Source organism: Lissotriton helveticus, chromosome 9 (assembly GCF_964261635.1).
Source record: "Lissotriton helveticus chromosome 9, aLisHel1.1, whole genome shotgun sequence".
In the NCBI taxonomy this organism is placed as follows: Eukaryota; Metazoa; Chordata; class Amphibia; order Caudata; family Salamandridae; genus Lissotriton; species Lissotriton helveticus.
In genome coordinates, this window is record NC_136070.1 from 277,339,678 (window position 1) to 277,361,860 (window position 22,183).

A 22,183-nucleotide genomic window follows, 5' to 3' on the forward strand; every position below is an offset into this window, starting at 1 on the left:
ATGACTTTCATACCTGCTCCCATTCAAAAGATAACACTTATTAAATGAAATAAGGGAACCCAATGTTATCCTACAGGAGTGGTAGTCTTCACAGTAGTGAGAAATGGATTTGTGAGTTTTTCACTGCCAGAAGATGTAACATTTATAAGTACATGTTCAAATTTTTAAATACAATGCATCCTGCCCTATGGGCTGTTTAGGGCCTACCTTAGGAGTGACTTAAATGTATTATAAAGGGAGTTTGCCACTGGCAAAGGGATTATTTAGTCAAAGTGGCAGTTCAGTTTAAAGCTGCTGGTCGGCTGCAATAGCAGGCCTGAGAAATGTTTTAAAAGGATTCCTAAGTGGGTGGCAAAATAAGTGCTTCTGGCCCACTGGTGGCATGGTGGGCAAAATACTGTCCCAATGTGGAGCAGGGTCAAGACTGATTTACATATGGCTGGTTCCAAACTGGGGTGGCATGGTGAGCCAAGAAACAATGGATTTATCCCAGATCTCTTGACTGGACTTGAGTGTTTGAAATGTTTCATTACTCCGTCTATCATCTTGTGTTTGCGATGTTCACCCTAAGTGGTCATGGGTATCCCCAGACACAGGTCCTTTGCTCGCTGTGCCACTGGATTCAAGTTAACCTGGCTGATGAGGGGTGATACCACGAAACCGGTCACAGGATGCTTGTTTCTGGTCCAGGGAGGACTTGGCCTGGCAGTTCAGGCTGGACTGTTTCAATGGGGAGCAGGGTCAAGACTGATTTGCATATGGCTGGGTCCAAACTTGTGTGCATGGTGAGCAAAAGAATGATGGGTTTAACTCAGATCTCTTTGGGTGAGTTATGGAAAAGTTTTGCCACTCCGTCCATTATCTTGTTGTGTTTGCCAGCCCACTGGTAACATTTAATTTACAGGCCCTGGGTGTATGGAATACCACTTTGCTAGGTACTTACTGGTAAATTGAATATGCAATCAGGTATAAGCCAATTTTACCATGTTTTACGGAGTGAGCGCAAACACCTTAGTACTAGTTAGCAGTGGTAAAGTGTACAGAGTCCTGCGACCAACGGAAACAAATCCAGAAAAGTTGGAGGAGCAAAGACAAAAAGTTTGTGAGAAGACCACTCTAAGGCTGTCAGGACAGATACTCACAGTCTTATGTTTTTTCTCTTGACAGTCATTATGCTTTGTGACGCTGTGCCATCCTGTAACTTAGAGAGTCCAGTCCAGATCTACTACCAACCATCCTGCTAGAAACAAGTGTTGTCTCTATATTTCTAATCCCACAGCCCCTCCTCGCCTTTTTAGAATCAGGTTTTCCCTGCTTTTCTGGTGTGTGAGAAAGATGACAGGACCACCTAGAAAGAGAGAAGGTGGGATTCACTTCACTGACCTTAGCCCTGAGATGCAAGGGTCTTGACAATGTATATGTGTCTTATTTGTATGAGAAGGCATGTGTGGTGGTGCACATGTGTTAGACTGCGTTTTTGCATGAAGATCATTGTGTGTGTGTGTGTGTGTGTGTGTGTGTGTGTGTGTGTAATAGTGGGTTTAGGAGGTGGGTGCATATTGGTGGTAGTAGGTGTGCGGGGTTATGCAGTTGGGTGTGTTGGTGTGATTCTGTAAATTTGTGTATGATTGTGTATATGATATAATCTGTGTTGGTGTTAGTATGTGGGTGTGATGATTCATGAGTGTGTTTATGATAATCTCTGTGGTTGTTCTGTTCATAATGTTTGTTGGGGTAATTGTTTGTAATGGTGTCAACAACTTTTTGTTCGTTGGACTGATGTGGTGTGTTTGGTGGTGTTGGTATGTCTCTGTGAGTATGTGCTATGTGCCTGGGTGATTCTGTATTTGTATGATGTAGTGGATGTGCATGCATGTGAATTTGCATGATGTTGCATCTGTGTGATGGTGCATGCGTGTCATGGAGTGTGTTGCTGTTGTGAAACATGGTGGGTATTTTAATAATTGTTTGTGTATTATGTAATGATATGATGTTATTTGCCTGGTGTTTTGTGTGATGATTTGATAGTGCATTTGTGGACTGGTATGAGTGTATTGGTGAACGACATGTGTGTGCGCAGGCGTGGTATTGTGTCTGTTGTGGTATATGTTGACGTTTTAGTTTGTTGGTACAATGTGATGGTGTGTGTGTGCGATGTGCATTTCGGAGTTATATGTTGTCAGTGGATGTTGTGCATGATTGTGTATATAATGGTCTGTATACTATGTTCTGTGATTGTATATTGTTTAATGATGTGGTTAAGTGTGATGACGTGTGTGCTTTAGTGTATGAGGGCTGTTGCATACAGAATGCATACATTATCTATGCAAAATAAATAGGCATTGGGAACCTCATACATGCATACTGATCCGGTCCTCACAGTATGAGTTATACACACATGCGCGCACATACACACAGATGCACACACACCTCCCCCATACACCACCCCCATGCATTCATGTATTTGAAAGGTGCAGGTAAATAAAGTGGGTTATGGGGATATGTGATGTGTGATAATCAGGGCCACTGGAATTATGGGATAGTGTGGCTGCAACGATTTTCGCATTATTATAGATTTGCCGAATTTGCTGCCCAATCTATTATCTGCCACATAATAGGCAGATTTTAACAAACAAAACATTTTTGTTTCTACCGCAAACGGTTCCAAAGTTACAAAAAATGCAGCAATACGCATTGCTGTACTGTGGATGGCCCGTTGCAAGAGTTGACTAGTTAAATATTTGTTGCTTATTGCTATATTTGGGTGTTAAACTGGTATTAATAAGGTGCAACCAATGCCCAGATAATGTTAACAAGTTTGAAAATAACAAACGAATAAAGTAATAATATCACAACATGTGCCACAATATGACGCATAATTTGGCTTTTCTTGCTTTATAATTTATTCAACCCTGCCACATAACTTGGCCCTCAACTGCTACATAATTCCAGTGGGCCCGGTGATAACACCTGCTCTCATGGTGATTATGCCAAGGGTAGCCTGCACTTGGCTTAATATCTGGCTCAGGGGGAGTACAACTCCCCTACCAGGCTCAACCCTCACTTCTGCTTGAGACGCTGAGCATCTTTGACGGTCATCAACATAGAACAAGCATTGGCATAGCCAATAGGTCTCGCCTTTGGGAACTTATACGTGTTTAGCCAGAGATATTGACTTTGCCTATATCTTTAAGCTGTGCTGTATAGAAGCCTGCAGCATGCTGAAAACTTACAATAAAGAAGTGTCAGAAGCATTTTTGTTACCTTAGATATGACCAAGAAAGCATTATGTACAACTGAACGGCCATATGGAGTAGTGTGGCTCACTGGTTAGAGGCAGCAGACCCGAGAGCAGAAGTCGGCCCGGGACCAGGGTTCGATTCCCGACGCGGCAGGGTCGTGGACCTTGGTCAGCGGACTTGATAATTCTCGCTTCGGTGCTTACTCTAATCAGGGATCACACTCGGCAACTCTGGGCATTAGCTTGCCTAATCTCCACAACGGCCCCACCAATTCTGGGGATGCCTGGCTCCACCTTGGGGACTCCCAGCAGGGACCATCCCACAGGGAAAGCCAGGACGGGTTCCCCAGAGTTATACAGCGCCGGGACGCCCCGTTGCTGGGGCAGCTGTGCGCTTTACAAGTATACTACATTTACATTTACATTTACATATTAAAAAAGCATTAACAATAAATAATGTCTTCTTGAGGTTTCTTTTGTCCTTTCAATGATGGCAACTTATATCTGTCTGTCCCAATGGTTGCTTGTTTTGGTTTTTTTTGTTATGGGGGGCATAAATAAGAGGAGGGTGAAGGTCAGTCAGTCAGTCAGTTAGTCAGTTAGTGAGAGTGAGAGTGAGAGAGTCTGTCAGTCAGTGAGAGAGAGTGAGGGTCAGTGAGTCAGAGAGAGAGAGTGAGAGAGTCAATCAGTCAGTGAGAGTAAGAGAGTCAGTCAGTGAGAATGAGAGTCAGTCAGTCAGTGAGAGTGAGAGAGTCAGTCAGTCAGTGAGAGAGTCAGTCCGTGAGAGTTAGTCAGTTAGTTAGTGAGCGAGTTAGTTAGTCAGTGGGACTGAGAGAGTCCATCAGTTAGTGAGAGAGTCAGTCAGTCAGTCAGTGAGAGAGAGTGAGAGAGTCAGTCAGTCAGTGAGAGTGAAAGTGAGAGAGTCAGTCAGTCAGTGAGAGTCAGTCAGTCAGTGAGAGTGAGAGAGTCAGTTAGTCAGTGAGAGAGTCAGTCAGTGAGAGTGAGAGAGTCAGTCAGTCAGTGAGAGTGAGAGAGTCAGTCAGTGAGAGTGAGAGAGTTAGTTAGTCAGTGAGAGAGTCAGTCAGTGAGAGTGAGAGAGAGTCAGTCAGTGAGAGTGAGAGAGTCAGTCAGTCAGTGAGAGTGAGAGCCCATCAGTTAGTGAGAGAGTCAGTCAGTCAGTCAGTGAGAGTGAGAGAGCCAGTCAGTCAGTGAGAGAGAGAGAGAGTCAGTCAGTTAGTGAGAGTGAGAGAGTTAGTTAGTCAGTGAGAGAGAGTGAGAGAGTCAGTCAGTGAGTGAGTGAGAGTGAGTGAGTCAGTCAGTCAGTGAGAGTGAGAGTGTCAGTCAGTCAGTGAGAGAGAGTCAGTCAGTCAGTGAGAGAGTGAGAGAGTCAGTCAGTCAGTGAGAGTGAGTTAGTCGGTCATTCAGTCAGTGAGAGTGAGAGAGTCAGTCAATGAGAGAGTCAGTCAGTCATTTAGTCAGTGAGAGTGAGAGAGTCAGTCAGTCAGTCAGTGAGAGTGAGAGAGTCAGTCAGTTAGTGAGAGGGAGAGAGTCAGTCAGTCAGTGAGAGTGAGAGAGTGAGTCAGTCAGTCAGTGAGAGACTTAGTCAGTCAGTGAGAGAGAGTGAGAGAGTCAGTCAGTCAGTCAGTAAGAGTGAGACAGTCAGTCAGTGAGAGTGAGACAGTCAGCCAGTGAGAATGAGAGAGTCAGTCAGTCAGTGAGAGTGAGCATCAGGCAGTCTTAAGAGTGAGAGAGTCAGCCAGTCAGTGAGAGAGAGTGAGGGTCAATCAGTCAGTGAGACATAGTCAGTCAGTGAGTGAGAGAGAGTGAGAGAGTCTGTTAGCCAGTGAGAGTGAGACAGTCAGTCAGTCAGTGAGAGTGAGTGAGTCAGTTAGTAAGAGTGAGAGAGTCAGTCAGTTAGTGAGAGACTTAGTCAGTCAGTGAGAGAGAGTGAGAGAGTCAGTCAGTCAGTCAGTAAGAGTGAGACAGTCAGTCAGTGAGAGTGAGACAGTCAGTCAGTGAGAATGAGAGAGTCAGTCAGTCAGTGAGAGTGAGCATCAGGCAGTCATTAAGAGTGAGAGAGTCAGTCAGTCAGTGAGAGAGAGTGAGGGTCAATCAATCAGTGAGACATAGTCAGTCAGTGAGTGAGAGAGAGTGAGAGAGTCAGTTAGTCAGTGAGAGTGAGACAGTCAGTCAGTCAGTGAGAGTGAGTCAGTCAGTTAGTAAGAGTGAGAGAGTCAGTCAGTCAGTGAGAGTGAGAGAGTCAGTCAATCAGTCAGTGAGAGAGAGTGAGAGTCAGTTGGTCGGTGAGAGAGTGAGAGAGTCAGTCAGTGAGAGTGAGTGAGTCAGTCAGTTAGTGAGAGTAGTTAGTTAGTCAGTCAGTCAGTGAGAGTGAGCGAGTCAGTCAGTCAGTGAGTGAGAGAGTCAGTCAGTTAGTCAGTTAGTGAGAGTGTCAGTCAGTCAGTCAGTGAGAGTGAGAGAGTCAGTCAATCAGTAAGTGAGAGAGTGAGAGTCAGTCAGTTAGTGAGAGAGAGTCAGTCAGTGAGAGTGTGAGTCAGTCAGTGGGAGTGAGAGTCTGTCAGTCAGTGAGAGAGTCAGTCAGTTAGTGAGAGTAAGTCAGTCAGTGAGAGTGAGTCAGTCAGTGAGAGTCAGTCAGTCAGTGAGAGAGATAGAGTTAGTCAGTTAGTGGGAGTGAGGGAGTCAGTCAGTTAGTGAGAGTGAGAGAGTTAGTCAGTCAGTGAGAGAGAGAGAGTGAGAGAGTCAGTGAGTGAGTGAGTGAGAGAGTCAGTCAGTCAGTGTGAGAGAGTGAGTCAGTCAGTCAGTTAGAGTGAGTGAGTCAGTCAGTCAGTGAGAGTGAGAAAGTCAGTCAGTCAATGAGAGTGAGAAAGTCAGTCATTCAGTGAGAGAGAGTGAGAGTCAGTCAGTCAGAGAGAGTCAGTCAGCCAGTGAGAGAGTCAGTCAGTCAGTGAGATTGAGAGTCAGTCAGTCGGTGAGAAAGTCAGTCAGTGAGAGAGAGTGAGAGAGTCAGCCAGTCAGTCAGTGAGAGGGAGAGAGTCAGTCAGTCAGTGAGAGTCAGTCTGTCAGTGAGAGTGAGAGAGTCAGTCAGTTAGGCAGTCAGTGAGAGTGTCAGCCAATTAGTGATTTTGAGAGAGTCGGTCAGTCAGTGAGAGAGTGTGAGAGAGTCAGTCAGTGAGTGAGAGTCAGAGAGTCAGTCAGTCAGTGATAGAGTCAGTCAGTGAGTGAGAGTGAGAGAGTCAATCAGTCACTGAGAGAGTAAGTCAGTGAGTGAGAGTGAGAGAGTCATTCTGTCAGTGAGAGTGAGAGAGTCAGTCAGTCAGTGAGAGTGGGAGTCAATCAGTCAGTCAGTTAGTTAGTCAGTGAGAGAGAGTGAGAGAGAGTGAGAGAGGGTGAGAGAGTTCCTTTAAGGGGCAGAGACTGGAATAATCAAAAAAAGACTGAATACAAATTCAGGAGTGGAGTACAGCTGCTCCTCTCAGGCCTCCATCTCAGCATTCAGAGCCAGTTCAGTGCCCCCTAAAATAGAATTCAGCCTCATTATTATAAATTGGCAGGATTTTGTGAATACTAATAAATGTCTATATTGTGCTGCAACAAAGACTTACATCAATCGTCCTGAGATTTAGTACTTCAAATAGTACATCAGCCCCAGAGCATCCTGTTTCAAAATCCTCAAATTGCAGTTGTGTGGCCTCTTTGGCCTTTATGTAATTGTCGTAATCATGTAATTATGTGGTAAGGGAGTCTCAGCGGATGGCAATGACGAGGAGAGTGACACTGGCTGTAGCGCCAGGACAGGTGGTCACAGATACATGTGTAACACGTAAACGCTATTATAGCGCTTTCCGAGCTTTCTATTCTGCGAGGCAAAGAGAACTACAGTGCGCTTGGAGTATAGCGCTGCATGCAAGGAAGTGAGAGGCAAGGGAACAGAAAAAGATCACCAAGGAAGATAAGGAATAAAAATAAAACGTGACAGGCCCCCCATCGAGGCGCTGGAAGAATGGGGCTGTCTGGAGCTAACTAATAACTCTAAAGGGCTGACCCAAAGCCGCTCTGAATGCGTTTGTTTGGGTTGTTCACGTGTTATCAGGTAAAGCTGTCTGCTTCTAGGCCGAAAAATAGGTTTAGGGGGACTGCTGAAGAAAGAGCTGGGGTAGTCAAAAATAAATAAAGAAGGAAAGAGAGCTAAGTGAAAAGTGGACGGTCATAAACGCCATAATGATGCATCGTGGCAGGAGAGGGGGTCATATTAGCAATAATGACGAACAGAGGTTAACTGTTACGTAAAACAGAATGTCCAGTTTTTATGTAGCGCTTAATGTTGGAGAATATCCTTCTATGGCTGCGAATTTAAAAAAAACAGCAGCTCAAAACAAATGGTGGGGCGGGCACAGGCATGCAGAAGCCTCCATGCGCACCGCTGGTCGCTCCCGAGACCCCTAGGCCATGGGAGTGAACGTTTACAGAAAAGGCGGGACATGCACCCGTCTTTGGCCATTGCATGCTTTTATTATTGAAAGCCCCACACAAAGGCCAATGGAATGTGTGGGAGGAAGCCGGCCCACACGGAGAAGTCTCTTGGAAGCCTGGAGTGATTCCAAGAGGTATATAACCTCAAAAGTAACTGTGGGTCTATCTGTACTATCTGCTGCACGGTGTCTAAGTCACAACTCAAATAGCAAAAAGGTGAACTACCAAAGTGAAATAAGTAATACAGGATACCTCAACAATTGTGAAAAAGTACCCATCAGTTGTCGATCGGTTCCGCCCTTATCATCATCTGGGCCTCCTCACACCGGGGAGGAAAATCCTATAACCACTTAGGATCTACACAGTGGATACCCTAGTGTGTTTAAGGGTATAAGGCTAGTAACCTGACCCGACAACTGAGAAAGCAGTGCGTGTAAACAAAAAAAGGTGTGCAAAAACGTGAGGGATTCCAAGAGGCCCTCTCCTAGACAGCGCATGCGCTGCGCTAGGATCGCCCTAAAAAGGAATGGGAAAGGAAAATATCTTGAACTTTTGTGCAGACGAGCACAGCACCATCTGCCTTCTGAAGAAAGTGGTCGGCTGCCATGTGCACTCTTTGGTAATCTACAGCAGCCCGAGCACGCTATTGTAGGAAAGTATGTAGTGGCGAAGGAAGTATGCAGCAGAGTGGTTTTACGCCTTTGCCACCTGCCCCCTGGTGGCTCGAACCTGCCACTACATATCAAAGCGTAACAAGTCAACAGTTGTCTTTGACATTGAAAGAAGGCGGCACCGAGGGGTTCTTAGAGCCACGCACCTCTTACCCCTCCTTCCGAACGCACCCTTTACACAAGAAGAACTTACGACTGGCTCAGTTCACAATGCTGCGCTTGTTATTTCATTCATTTATTCATTCACCACCAAATCAGGCCATCACGTTAAACGCCTCCCCAGGATTGCTCTTCCCCTTAAAGATTTCCCCTTTGAGTATAAATCACGGGATACTGCAGCTAAATTGCTCTCTATTGCAAATTGGAATCCAGACCGGTGACAACGCGCTGCCCAGGTCTTCAGTGCCGGCCCGACACTCCCAGCCTGAGTGGAAACAACCCTCGAAGCTCATTAAAGGCTTGTCGGCCAGATCCATGCATTTCGGCTGCAACAAAGAGGTGTGAAATCAATAGCCATTGTGCAGGGCACTCGTCCGGAGGTTCAGACACAATGCAGACTCTGTGTAATGGAGATTACAACATCCGCGAATCCGGGCGGCCAATGGGAAGCCAGGGCTCTGAGCTGGAAGGGGCTGTTAATTCCCAGCCCTGCAAAGTGGCTTTAATAAATTGAGCCTCTTTGTCCTTCCTGAGTGGTACCCAAAGAATTCCGCCGTTCAAGGAGCCACGTGTTTTCTCTCTTATCTGTCGCGTCTTTACACTGCAGCAGCCGTGGCCCTCTTTATGTGGCATCTTGCAACAAACAGTGAGGCTTTGGGTTGGTACTTGATGGGGAAAACAGATTAGGGTTGGTCCAATCTTCTAAAAGCCCAGTTCACGCAAGCAAGTAGTCAAAATTATCCACATGCAGGTCACATTCTTGCGCAGGTGCAGATAGACCAGTTTTGGAAATTCACAAAGGCTTTGGTCAATGTGCCTGAAAACTGGTACTCAGCCAAACTTTTGGAAACTTTTGTGAATTTGCATTTGGCACTGTGTGGAGGCTCTCCTACACGCACAGCTGTGCATAGTTCATAAGTGCACTTGGGAAGTGCCTGAGCATATGTGCAGTGGCATTGTTTTTTTCTTTTCTCGGACGGGAATTATTTTTTGTCTGTGGGGAAACCCTTTCCCCCAGCCACTTCCATTTTTGGGGTGTTCCCTCCCCTTCCAACCCAAAGTATTTACTCTTAGCGTTGTAAGGAGTAACTGTTAAGGATTTCCTATGTGGAAATGGATCAGAGGAAAGTTTTTGAATACCCTAAAACGAGTGTTTGAAACTTTCAATGACACCTCCTCCATGGAACACCAGCTATCCACCCTTTGAGTGTGATCCACTCCCACTCAATATTACGCAACCAGGGGGTAATGATGCATATGACTTGCAGTGCTTCATTTGTAAAAATAACAAGTGCCAGAACTCTCATCAGGAGGCCACTGCAGCTTGCACCACACATTGCCCCAGCCATGCTACCAATGATAGTAACAACACAGCTAGTAACCATCACGCTTCTACAAGTGCGACAATCCGGACTATTTCAAGGCCACAAAGCTATAAGAATGGTTTGGGCACAGGTAATTGTAATTTTTTAATGTATATTGAATTATAAAATAACTGTTGTGGTCATCTCTAAATTAGTCAGACAGCACCACCTTGTGAAAGATTGTCACAAGTTCCAGTGTTAACAATTAAGTGCCGGTGCCGAGCACCGGAAACCACCGGCTCAAATTAAGCACAGCATATGAGTTAAATGATTTAGGAGTGCAAATTCATCTGTTGTGACTAATCATTTCTCTAGCTGGAAAAATAGATTAAATTTGCTCTATTGATTGGTGTTTAAATATGCATGCAGAATATGTGGTAAATATCAACAACAGAGGCAGCCCTGAAACCTGAAACGGGGGCAAACAATACTGGAATCCTAACAGAGGTTCAACTTGAACCTCTGTTAGGATTTCAGTACAGAATATGTGGGCCACAAATATACACCTCCTTTTGAGCATGGAGCCAAGCAAATGTTTAAGAGCGCACTGTACAGCTACACTACACCAAGTTCCAGAGAAACCAGACACTGTAATATTGCCATGTGAATAGTTTAACCAGGTGGACGTTTACTTTCGCAATATCAAGTGAATACCAGTTTTACAAATAGCAAGAGGCAGGCTTTTCCACAATTTGATCGCCAGGACTGAAAATGTTTGTGTACCAATTGGATTTTCAAGAAAGTAGAAAGGTGAGTACGTTTTTTGAAGAAAATCAAAGAGGTTAGGTGGCTACGTCGCGCTGACAGGCATTTCTAAAATAGAAGTTACCACTGTGGCTCATATCTACTAATGCATTTTCCTGTAGACACAGAATGAGAAAAACTCTTTGATTAAATCAGATCCCTTATGAGTAACACACAGCACAACTATTTGCTTTAGCTAAACACAGGCAGCTGGTGGCAAGGGTGTATAACAGGAAATACGTGGTTGCTCCACTTAGCCTCTGTAACCAGGCATGCCTCGATTCTGTACACAGTACGCCGCAGGAAGCAGTCTTTCAAGGAGGTATTCCTAGGTACAAAATATTGCTTTTGTTGTACATGATTGACCATATGACATTGGTGGCTATGATTTAGTGAATAGATATGTTACTGTTGGACTTGGCATGGTTTCCCCTAACTTTTTGCCTTAAATCCTCCTGTTTTTGCTGACTTCATTTTTTGCATTCCTTGGTGCTCTGCACACAATACCACTGCTAAACAGTGCTAAAGTGCTTGTGCGCTCACCTCAAAAAATAGTAAAATTGGTTTGCACCGAAGTGGCACAATTAATTTACTTAGAAGTGCCTAGTAAAGTGGTACTACATGTTCCCTAGGCCTGTAAATTAAATGTTACTCGTGGGCCTGCAGCACTGATTGTGCCAGCCACTTAAGTAGTCCTGTAAAACATGTGTCAAGCCTGCCATTCCAGCCTAGGTGTGCAGTTCCACACTGGTCGTTTGTGCCCGCAGACAAACTAGGGCCAGGGCAGGGAGGAAGGAAATTCCAGATCTTTCTAAGCTACTAGAGTCCACACCCTCCAGAGGGAGGACTCTAGAAACTTCACCCACTCTAAAGTAGGCACCAGGTAAAAGTAGTGGACTTTCTTGCCCAACTTTTCAGATCACTACTGGATCTGACTGTTGGAAATTGGATCATTAGTACTGGCAAATGTATATCTGCCACTGGTAATAAGGCCACTAACACAGTCAAGAGCTCAGAATAGGTCTAGAAAAGGATTCTTATGCTCAGCCCTTGGTAGCTTGGCTGCGAGCAGGCAGGCTTAACTTCAAAGACAGGTATGTAAAGCATTTGAAAGTACAAATTCAGTAAATAACTAAAACACAACACACAATAAAAATCCAACACCAGTTTATAAAAATAGGAAATATGTTTATCTTTAAAATGACATAAAAATGAAAAAAAATCCAATGTAGGGAATATGCGATATGAATTGTTAAGTATTTAGCAATTTATACCACATAGAAACCTATAGCGCCTACTGGGACATCTGGCTATCCTAGACCGAGACAAAGTCAAAGTTTCAGGCTGACTGCAATGGAGCCCTGTGTGGCTACCCCTCACAGTAGGTCTCGGTCAAAGTTTTTACCTTCTAACTTAGAAACTTTTCTGGAGCTTTTCTTCCCAGGGTCCCTCAAAGTTCTCAGCCAGTCTGGATTTGGTGAGGGTTTGTCGGCTTGCTGTGCAACAAGCTCTCGGTCAAATTTATGGAAGTCAGACCTCCGGAGCTTTCCAGCAGGACAAATCAGGGATACAGACCAGCTCGCGGTTGAAGGTGGGTAGCTTGACTCTTGCGTCACCTTTTCTACGTTCAGAGATAGAACATTTTGCAGAGCTTTTTCCTGAGGGGTCCCTCGATGGTCATCACCAGCCCAGATTCGGTACAGGTTCGCCTGCTAGGGTTTCAGTTTACTCCTGGTCAAACTCTGGAAGTTGGACCTCTGGAGCTTTTCTGCAGGACGAACCTGGACAGCAAGCTGGCTCGTGGTCACCAGGCTGGCCAGGTTGAGTCGGTCCACTTATGGAGTTTTTTCTCCAAATTTGCTCTAAACTTCTCCAAACGTCTGGAACTTCTTCATGAAGTTCCCCTAAGGGTCCCACAGTATTCAAAACGTACTCCAAGGGTCTGGAAGCACCAAGATGGTCCTTGAAAATTTGGGACTTCAGTTCCCTCAATCCACTTGGACAATACCCTTACAAATCCACTGGTAGTTCTCCAGGCTGAGGATTCTTGGTGGTGATGTTCCAGGTGCGCTCTGTTAACCTGTAGCTTGCAGGGAGTCCACTCTTTAGGCCTTTTGAAGCAAGGAAGTCTACAGGGCTCTCGTTCTAGATTGTGCAGCATGTGCTGTCTTCAGAGTGCAGGGCCTGGTTGGTGCAAATCAAACTACTCAGCATAGATCCTCCTTCTTCTTTGAGATTCAAGCAGCAGATCTCAGAGGCTCTGCCCCTCTCAGATACTTATTCCAAGTTCTCTGGGTCAAGCCGGAGGGCACTCCTTTCCAATATGGTGCAGGGCACATCCTCCAAAGTGTGGCACTATTTTCTCTCAGAGAGCACCATTTCTCCTAAAATTCATCGTGGCTAAATTTACAGCTAAGAGACAAGAGCTGGCTAAGCCCCCCTTCAGGAATGTTCAATTCCCTACTGTCCCTCCCGCTTACATATCCTCATTCCTTCCTTAATCCTGCCATCTGACTGGGTTCAAAGAGTAGAGGTATAAACTGGATTCTCCTGCCTGTCTCCTCCTTCCATTGAAGAATATTGTTTACGACCCCTCCTCCTGCTCTTGCATTCCTATGTAGCAGAACCCCGCCCTCCCAGAATAGTTTTTTAACCCCAGGGGCTATTTATCACCTAATCAAAGAAGCCTCACTAATCCACTTCACTTTGACCAATCAAGAAGGCTGAATTTTGGCATACAGACAGGAAAGTCTTATAACTTCTTGTCTGTACACTTTAGGAGAAATTTAACAATACCATATTTTTGGTTTTATCAATACAATTCTAGCACGTCCTTGAATGGTACTTTTGGATTCTCCTAGTGGGAATTATTAGTTAATAACTTCTTGCCATGCTAACCTATGTGGCAGGGGATTTGCAATGGGAGAAATGGCTAGGGCCATTTTTTCAACATCAGTGCTTATAAAAACATATTTTATAAATACCCTGCCTATATGTACAGGGCCCCCCACCCTGGAACACTTAGGGGAGACTTTAGGGGTTCTGAATAGGTAAGAAAATTGCAGATCCTCACTTCATAATGCTCCTAGTAAACAATTAGATTTTGGAAGCACTTTACCACAGTGTTAGGAGTGAAAAGTGCAATTTCACTTAGCCCAGGGCATCTAAAACTAATGTTATAAGGGTTCTCCTTAAAATACCCGACCCCACCCCCCAGCTAACCCTTGGACAACTAATATGCTCAAACATTGTAGTTAATTAATTTCTAAGTGCCCCCAACACCAATGTAAATTTTGGGCATAATTTGCATTTTAAAAGCAGTCCTGAAACACAGGGCTGCTTTTAAACGGTTCTCAGGCTTCAGCACTGCACATATGTAAGTGCAGAAAAGCTGCTGGCCTTTAAACGGCCATGTCCTAATATATGCTAGGGTCTTAAAGGTAGTTTTCATCCACGTGCCCTGTTGTGTACTGGGCCTTTTAGGGCAGGTCATGCCATACCTAAGGGTACCCTAACCCATAGTGTAATCTAGTGTATGTAGGTGTATTCACTGTATTCTAAGTGTCTCTTTCAGCATACTACTGGCCCTGGGCCTGGTTAGGCAGAGCCCAGGGTCAGTCCGAGTCAGTTACCACCAGCACCAGTCAGCAAAAAAGTTGGGGGTGCCCACAGCACAGGATGACTTTGCAACACTGACCAAGCACTGCTTTGTTGCCCAAGGCCTCATGTTGCTGGCCAGCACTCTTCTGTTGCTGTAATCTGCACTGCTGAACCCAGCCTGCCTGTGTGGACCCAGGACTCCAAAGAATTCCCAAGGGTAAGTTGACTGCCCTCCTGTTCAAGACATAGGGACATAACAGGCATCTTCTAAATCAACATAACTCCATGTAACTTGACGCAGCCCTCCATCGTCTCCGGCCCAGTGTGATGCAGCTCTTCCTTGATGCCGATGCATCTCAGTGCAAGTCCTCGCAAGCCCCAGCAAATTCTTCGACACCAATACATACCATTGCGATTTCGGCCCAGCGCAATGCTTTTTATCCTCTGCAGCAATGCACTACATCGCACATCTACGCAAACCCCATTTGTTTCCTCGATGATGCTGCAGGACCTCGCATCACAGCTCTTTATTGATGGTCATCAAATCCACTGCTGCACGATGCATCCTGACACGGGACCTTGCATCGCAACTCCTAGTTGACAGCTCCTTGGAGCTGGCCTGCGCAGCTCAATGCAAGGACTTCACATCTCAACGCCTAGGACACCTAGGTACTTTTCAGCAGACTGAACTCAGTCTAGTATCTTGCCCATGTTCTATCTCAGTCAGTCTGAACTTGGGACTTGGACTCGGTCTACCATGACCTGATAATTGCGGTTGCCGCTTTTCACTTCAAGGCTGCTTGGTTTTTCACAAAGCCTTTGAAATTGCATATCTTTGGTTCTACCAATTCGATTTTTTTGTCATTTTGGTGTCAAATTAATTTGTTAAGTTTTACTCTACTTGTCTGAATTGTTGTGGGATTTTTCTGTTTTCACTTTATTATTGTTTGTGTGCTGCATTTATACTTTACACATTGCCTCTAAATTAAGCATGACTGCTTTTGTGGCAATTTACCAGAGGGTTAATCACAGGCTGATTTGGGGTTTGCTTGTGCTTCTCCCTGACAAGGACTGTGGCTGCTGCTTGAGTAGGGTTTCTCCCCCTCAACCAGTAAACCAATTTCCTAGAGTTACATTGAACCATTTGCTTGATGGTCTTCAGGTGAAAAAAGCAGGAAGCCGTAACGCATAGGGGCATATTTACAAGATAAGGACCCAGCGCAGCGCGGTGCTGCAAGCCATCTTGCTGCGCTGAGCTACATCATTAGGAAAGTTCAGGGATGTGTTGTATTTGCAACTATACAGTGCATCCCGGTGCTTTCCTCTGCGCTGGCACACAATAGGCTGCCTAGCACCAATGCAGGCACCCTTGCACCATGTTACAAGGGTGCCTGCATTGCAAGGATAATTGTTGTTGCGCAGGGAGGGAGACGTTCTTGCACAAAAACAATCATTGATGGTGTTTTCCTCCTTCTATGTGTCTTGCAAAATGCAGCGCACATAGAAAGAGGAAGGAACGAGGAGAAATAAAGTTATTTCTCCTCATTGTGCTACTTTTACGTCTCTTCTGGGGAGGCATTGGAATTTGACGCATTCCCAGATTTATGAAACCATGTAAATCTGGGAATGTGTCAGAATCTATGGGTGTTGTGTGGAAACACCCACAGCAACACCCATGGACCGCCCCTTTCACTCAGAGTAGTACTTGAAAGGGGGCCATATTTACAAAGCCATGAAAAGCCACGCACACTGTGCCACCGGAGCGTTAAAAAAAGTGACTCTCCAGTGGCGAAAGGGGCTTGTAAAGATGCCCCATAGTTTTTGGACACTTACAGCTAGATTCATCAAGCCGAAAATGGCTCGCAAAGGGCCAGATTCTGAGAAAATTGGGCCCTTTGCAAGCGCAATTTTTGCATTTGAAATTCATCATCCTAAATGCAAAAATCGCTAATAGCAAATTCGCAAATTTGCGAGGAATAGCATTTAAGGAATCTCTATTTGAGATTCCTTAAATGCAATTCATTAACCATTTTTAAATTGCGAATGCGCAATTTTTGGCCGCTATTTACCGTGAAGTCTGACTTCGTGGCAAATAGCAAAAAAATAGAAAAAAGCACATTAGTGCATTTTTCCCAGTTGCATGTTACTCACACACATGTCCTTTGGACATGTGTGTGCGCAACACCTGTGTACATTTGCTTTTCAGGGGTGCTACAGGGTGTCCTTTGGACACCCCTGGCACCCTTGAAATCGCATCCTTATTTGCGATTAGCAAATTTCTAATCGCAAATAAGGAATAACTCCCATTCATTCCTATGGGCCTGTAGGCCCATAGGAATGAATGGGAAGTTATTCCTTATTTGTGATTAGCAATTTGCTAATCGCAAATAAGGATGATGTAGGAATCGCAATATTTTGTGCCATTCCTACATGAATCCCGTTTTGCAAGTCCTTAATAGCGATTCCTTAATATTCGCTATTAAGGACTCGCAAAACGGGACTATGATGAATCTAGCTGTATGAATAGTAGAGTATTTGTCAAAAGTTTTTTTGGCAGGTGCTCTATTCAATTGTCCAGAAATCCATATTCCAGAGCTCTTCTCCTCACGTAAGAATGCAAAATAAACCAAGGTGTGGGGCAGTTTTGCAACAACCTTGTATTGACTGATCACTGCAAACTGACGTTTGCCGCAAATGACAGCTCGGTTGGTTTCAAAGGTCACTTCTTCACTGGTCTGTGGGAGTTTTCTTTCAGCAATGCCCTACACCAGTAGAAGAATGTGTTAGCTGGTATTATGTGTTCAGGTTTACTAACATTTGGCTTTAACTGGTTTAATTTATTGCATTTTCCCTCTGCTACTTAAAGCAAGGACAGCCTGAGTGATAAGGGAAAACACAGCTCTCTGATGCCCTGTCCATGTTGTATAGGACATCTAGCTGCAGATTTGGTAAACAGAAACTGCGCATTAGGCAACATTCTCCCATTTCACAGGTGTATGTGTATTTGTATGCTGTATTTAAATAGGGAAAACTAGCTGAAAGGCAATGGAAGGCTGCGCAGGGTCAAAGGCAAAGATACAATGAAGATTGACATAGGGGGTAGCTGGTTTGTGAACAGTTACTGCACCACAATGTGGTATTCTTTAAATAGACATGCCTGCAGCTCTCTTTAAATAAGCATGTCTTCTGCTCTTATGCAAATTAGAGCAGAGTTGGGGCAGTATTCTAGTAGTGGCTGCTACCGGATGGGAGTGGTGAGGCGGGGGGCAGTTAAAAAATTAAAATAGTTACCTCCGCCTCTCCTCCGTCTTCTTCAGCTTCCTTCTTACTGCCGCCCCGCAGCAGGAAGCACCTGGCACCCGGCCGCCCCACAGCCAATCAAATGAATGGTCTGAGCACTGTGGATCGGAGCTCAGATGGGGACTGGGAGGGTTTGCATGTTCCACACCAGGCTGTGTAATGCAGCCTGGTGAGAAGATGCAGAGTGCGCATGACTGTTTGGCCGGTCCGATAGGCTGATGAAGCAGTCATGCCCACTTAAGGAGTGAAAATCACTCCTTCCCTGCTTTGCCCAGTCCCTCCCCGGGAGCCGCTGAATTCAATAGGAAAAATACAATGATAATAGCGGAATTGTATTTTTCCTTTTGAGTAGTGGGGTGACGCTCCTCGACCATAGCGGAGAAACCTCTACTGCAGTACTCATGGATATGGGAATATTGTTCCAGATACTAGTTGTATAGATAGAAAAGCATGTTGCCTGCCTGTGTAGTGTTTCACTTTGCACTGCTTTATATCTTTTTCTTTAGTGTGGGAGTGCTCTAGGTGTCTCGCTACATTGTTGCTTTGCTGGGCTTTGTCTGACTTTTTCTTTGTACATGGGGGTCAACCCGCTACAGTGTTTCTTTATTTCCACTGTTCCTTAGCTTGAAGCATTGAATATTTTGATTAACACGGAGCTCTGCTTATTGTTGGATAAATTGTTTGACCTTAATGCAGGGTTGACGGTTCAAATCCCTATATTTAATGTCAGTGGCAATATTTAAAATGATTTGTATATGGAGACTGACAAGAGGGGCAATGAAGTGGAGGATGATGAGATATTTAAAATAAACCCCAGTGATTTTTAGGATGCTTCAGTGGATAGTTCCATATGAAAAATATGTCCTGCTCATCTAAGAATGTTGTCTATGACATTTTCACTTCTTTTGTGAGGGATATTTTGAATACTCTGGACCAACCTGGTGGTAGTAGCCAATTATATTCTCAGAATAAGGGCATCGTATATCCGGGTTCATCTGTTGGTATTGGGACACAGAACCCGTATGTCAAAAGAATCCATGAAACTAAGCACCCAATGGCCTTTAATAATTGTTGGAAAGACAACATTTTGTATGTGGCAGTTCAAATCTCCCTTCTGATGGTGACCTCAGGCCCCCAATTTGGAGGGGCTTGTTGGTTCATTCTGAAGCCTTTTGAGGATCAATATTTAGCTGATTTATTTACCAATAATGTATATTTTGGTGATCGCATGAAATCCTCCCCAAAATTAAACTGCAAGAGAAGGTTAATAAAGTGATTAGGGATATTGGGTGGGAAGGGAGAGGGGCGGCTAGGAGGCCCAGATTTGACTTATTTGCTTCAGCACCCAAAATCCTCTGCTCTGAGTTGTCTCCTCTTATGTATGTGGAAGATTATGTCAAATCCAGAAATAAGACTTCTAAGGATAGGGCAATGAGATCTAGTCTGAAGGTGGAATATCCTAAGCCGACCATAGCACACAAGGAAGGAAAAACTCATTATTGCCACTAAAATAGTTACCTTTCTAGGTAGAGGTGACAAAACCCTAAACTTGAATTGGAAAGAGCCTCTGCGTCATGCAAGAACAAGCTTTTGAACACCCTGGATCCATAGCAAAGATTTTAAGTCTAGCGGAAAAAACCAAAAGTTCTGATCTTCATCCTGATGTAATTTTCTGTTGGGGTCAGAGAGCTGTCTTTTTCTGGGGAATGCTAACTTAATACTATCATGTGAAAGACATAAAAGTCTTATGATTAGAATAGTCCTGAAGCTCGGGGAGCTAGTGTGTTCAGACATCTAGCAGGAACATTAAGGTCTATTGTTTGGGTATGGTTTTGTCTAGAGATAGATCAATATATTTAAGCCTTTACTGCCATTGCCAAAGTCCATTCCTCTCTACCTAGAGATTTGGGGGGTCAGGTCTCTTCCAGGGCTTGGTGATAGTGAGGTTGTTTTACCAGGTGTGCCAACTATCACTGACCCTTCTTCTGATAAGCATATTAGTACACCAAGCTAATCCTCTGTGCACAGTGGAGAAAAGGAAGGTAATCTCCACCCCCTCACACTCCCCAGCCTTTAGAGCCCCATGTTTAGCTTGGATTAGAAATACCCATAGTGGGTTGGGTTGGGTGCCCCCCAGGAACCTTTACTCCATTGGTTAGGGTGTGCTCATTATTTATTCCCTTGCACTAGCTAATGCTGGTAATAAATTAGGCACCTTTAGGCGCCCACTTCAGAACACTTTCTGGACCTGCGTAAGAGCAGAAGAGAACAGGACCTGCTGACTGTGACCTCAGAGGAGCCCTGAAGGATTGGACCTGCTCCCTCTTGTAACCAGGACAAAGACATGGGGCCAAAGTGTCATAAGGCTGAACTCCTGTTCAAGCTACTGGGATACAACAAACTACAAGAGGAACTTTTCTGGAAGTACCCTTAAATAGTATACACATTGCCATACGTTAAGCCTGTCTGCTTTGTGCCATACCTACCAGGGTGTTAAACTCAAGTTAATTTAGCGATGTTTAGAGTTCATCCTGACGAGTATTGTGATTGTTCCTTTAGGTGAGCAGTCACCCACCCCAAATAATATTCCAACTTCTTACAGTGTGGTTTTACTTGAAGGACATCTAACTCACAGTCTCAATCTTTAAACCCAACAGGATGTACATACGGTTCCTTTGGCAAGAGTAGCCATTCTGGGTCTCCTGCCTTTCTTGTGGTCTGTCTACTGCTCCTTGGTGTTCCACCAGACTACTGACGCAACTAGCACCCAAGGGCTCAGGATGGTTATACATTTAGATAATATGATGTTGGATCAGGAGAAAGTATTCATTTTAAACCAGGCACAGAGAACCACAGACCTGATTTAGTCCTTGAACTTAACTGTAGATTTGTTTGCATCAAGTCCAATCTTGAAAGATAGAATTTCTGAGGTTTACGGTAGATTCAGAGAATATTCATCTTTTATTAGCAGAAACAAAATTGAACTTGATAAAAAAGGAGCTAAAAGTAACTCTGTACCTTCATATGGGTTAATTGCACCTCTTAGCAAGATTGGTAGGTCCACTGTCATCCTCAATTGAGACAATATTTCCAGGTCCCCTTTATTATCAGGCTCCTCAGCGCCTAAAAATGTGGCACCGACAACGAGGCTTAGCCTTCTCAGATATCATCCCTTTAGATCAAGTAGTCTGCAGCAAGATATCCTGGCAGTTGACTCACATAGTTGTAAGGAATGGTCCTGCCATAATTCCTGCAGTCCAGGGCTAGTATTAGAGTCAGATACCAGTCTCCTGGTGTGGGAAGCCCAGTAAAGCAGCTTCTCAACTGGGGAACAATGGCCAAAGAAGAACTCATTAACGCAGATAAATTGTTCAGAGGTTCTTGCAGACTCCTTTTCAATTCAAACCATTAAAAAATGGTTCGGCCAAATGTGCAATTCTGCTGCATATAGACAATCTCACTGCAGTAAGGTATATCAGTCGATTGGGGGAACAAGATCAAAACTATTAGCAGAAGCAGCCAGGCAAGTTCAGTTTTCATCTGGGAATTTCATTCATAGAATATCTTCTTTGTTCCTGCAACACAGTGGGGAATTAGTACTCTAGAAAAGTTCAGGATTGCAGTGATTGGTGGCTGTGTCTTTGATCTTCAAGGCCCTTAACTGATTTTGGGGACCTTTTGAGCAGCGTGGCCAGCATGACTCACGGGTGTGGGGGTGGGGGAGGGTCGCACAGGGAGGGGTAGTGGTGGGTGGGGGGATAGGTTTAATTTTAAATAATAAAACAAGTTAACTCACCGTGCCTGGTCTAGTCCTGTGTCATCTCTGCTCACGACGGGATGCAGGCAGCCTCCCTCACCTCCCCTCCCCTAAGCCAATCACAACGCTGCACTGGCAGCGTTGTGATTGGCTGGGACGCCCACCACACAGGTGTCTATGGGGAGGCCGTTTTCTCCATGTAGGCTGCATGCAGCCTACATGGAGAAAATGCAAAGTGTGTATGACTGGTTTGGTCGGCCCTGGGGCTGACCAAACAGTCAGCGCCCTCAGAGTGGGCAAGCCACTCCTCCTCTGCCTTCGAGCAGGACCGCCCACCCCCAACCAAACCCTTCTGCTTTCTAGCAGTGTGAGAAGCAGAAACATAAAATGATATTTACATACCATTTTATGTTTTTGCTTCTTGTACTGCGAGAAAGCAGTGGGGCAACGCTCCTCCGCCCACCTATTTCCCTCCCAAATAACAACTTAGGTCCGCTGTTCTTCTTTTGGAGTCAAGGCCCAGAGGCGCTGGCGACAAATGCATTTCTACAAAGTTGGTCCTGCGGAAATCTGTACGATTTCTCTTTTTGTAAAAATATCCAGGTGTGTTGCACAGATCCGCAGGCAGATAACATGGGCAGTCCTTATAATTCCTCTCTGAAAGTGTCAACCTTGGTATCCTTCCATACTGGAGTTGTTGTCTCATCTCTCAATTCTATTGCAAGTCCTCCCCAGAAGTTGACAAACCCATGAAGACAACATGCCAATTTGGTTCTACAGGGCAACCTCAATCTGGTATCCTAGAACATTTCAAGGCACTTTCAGACATCTCAGTAATTTCAGAATCAGTTTCTGAATT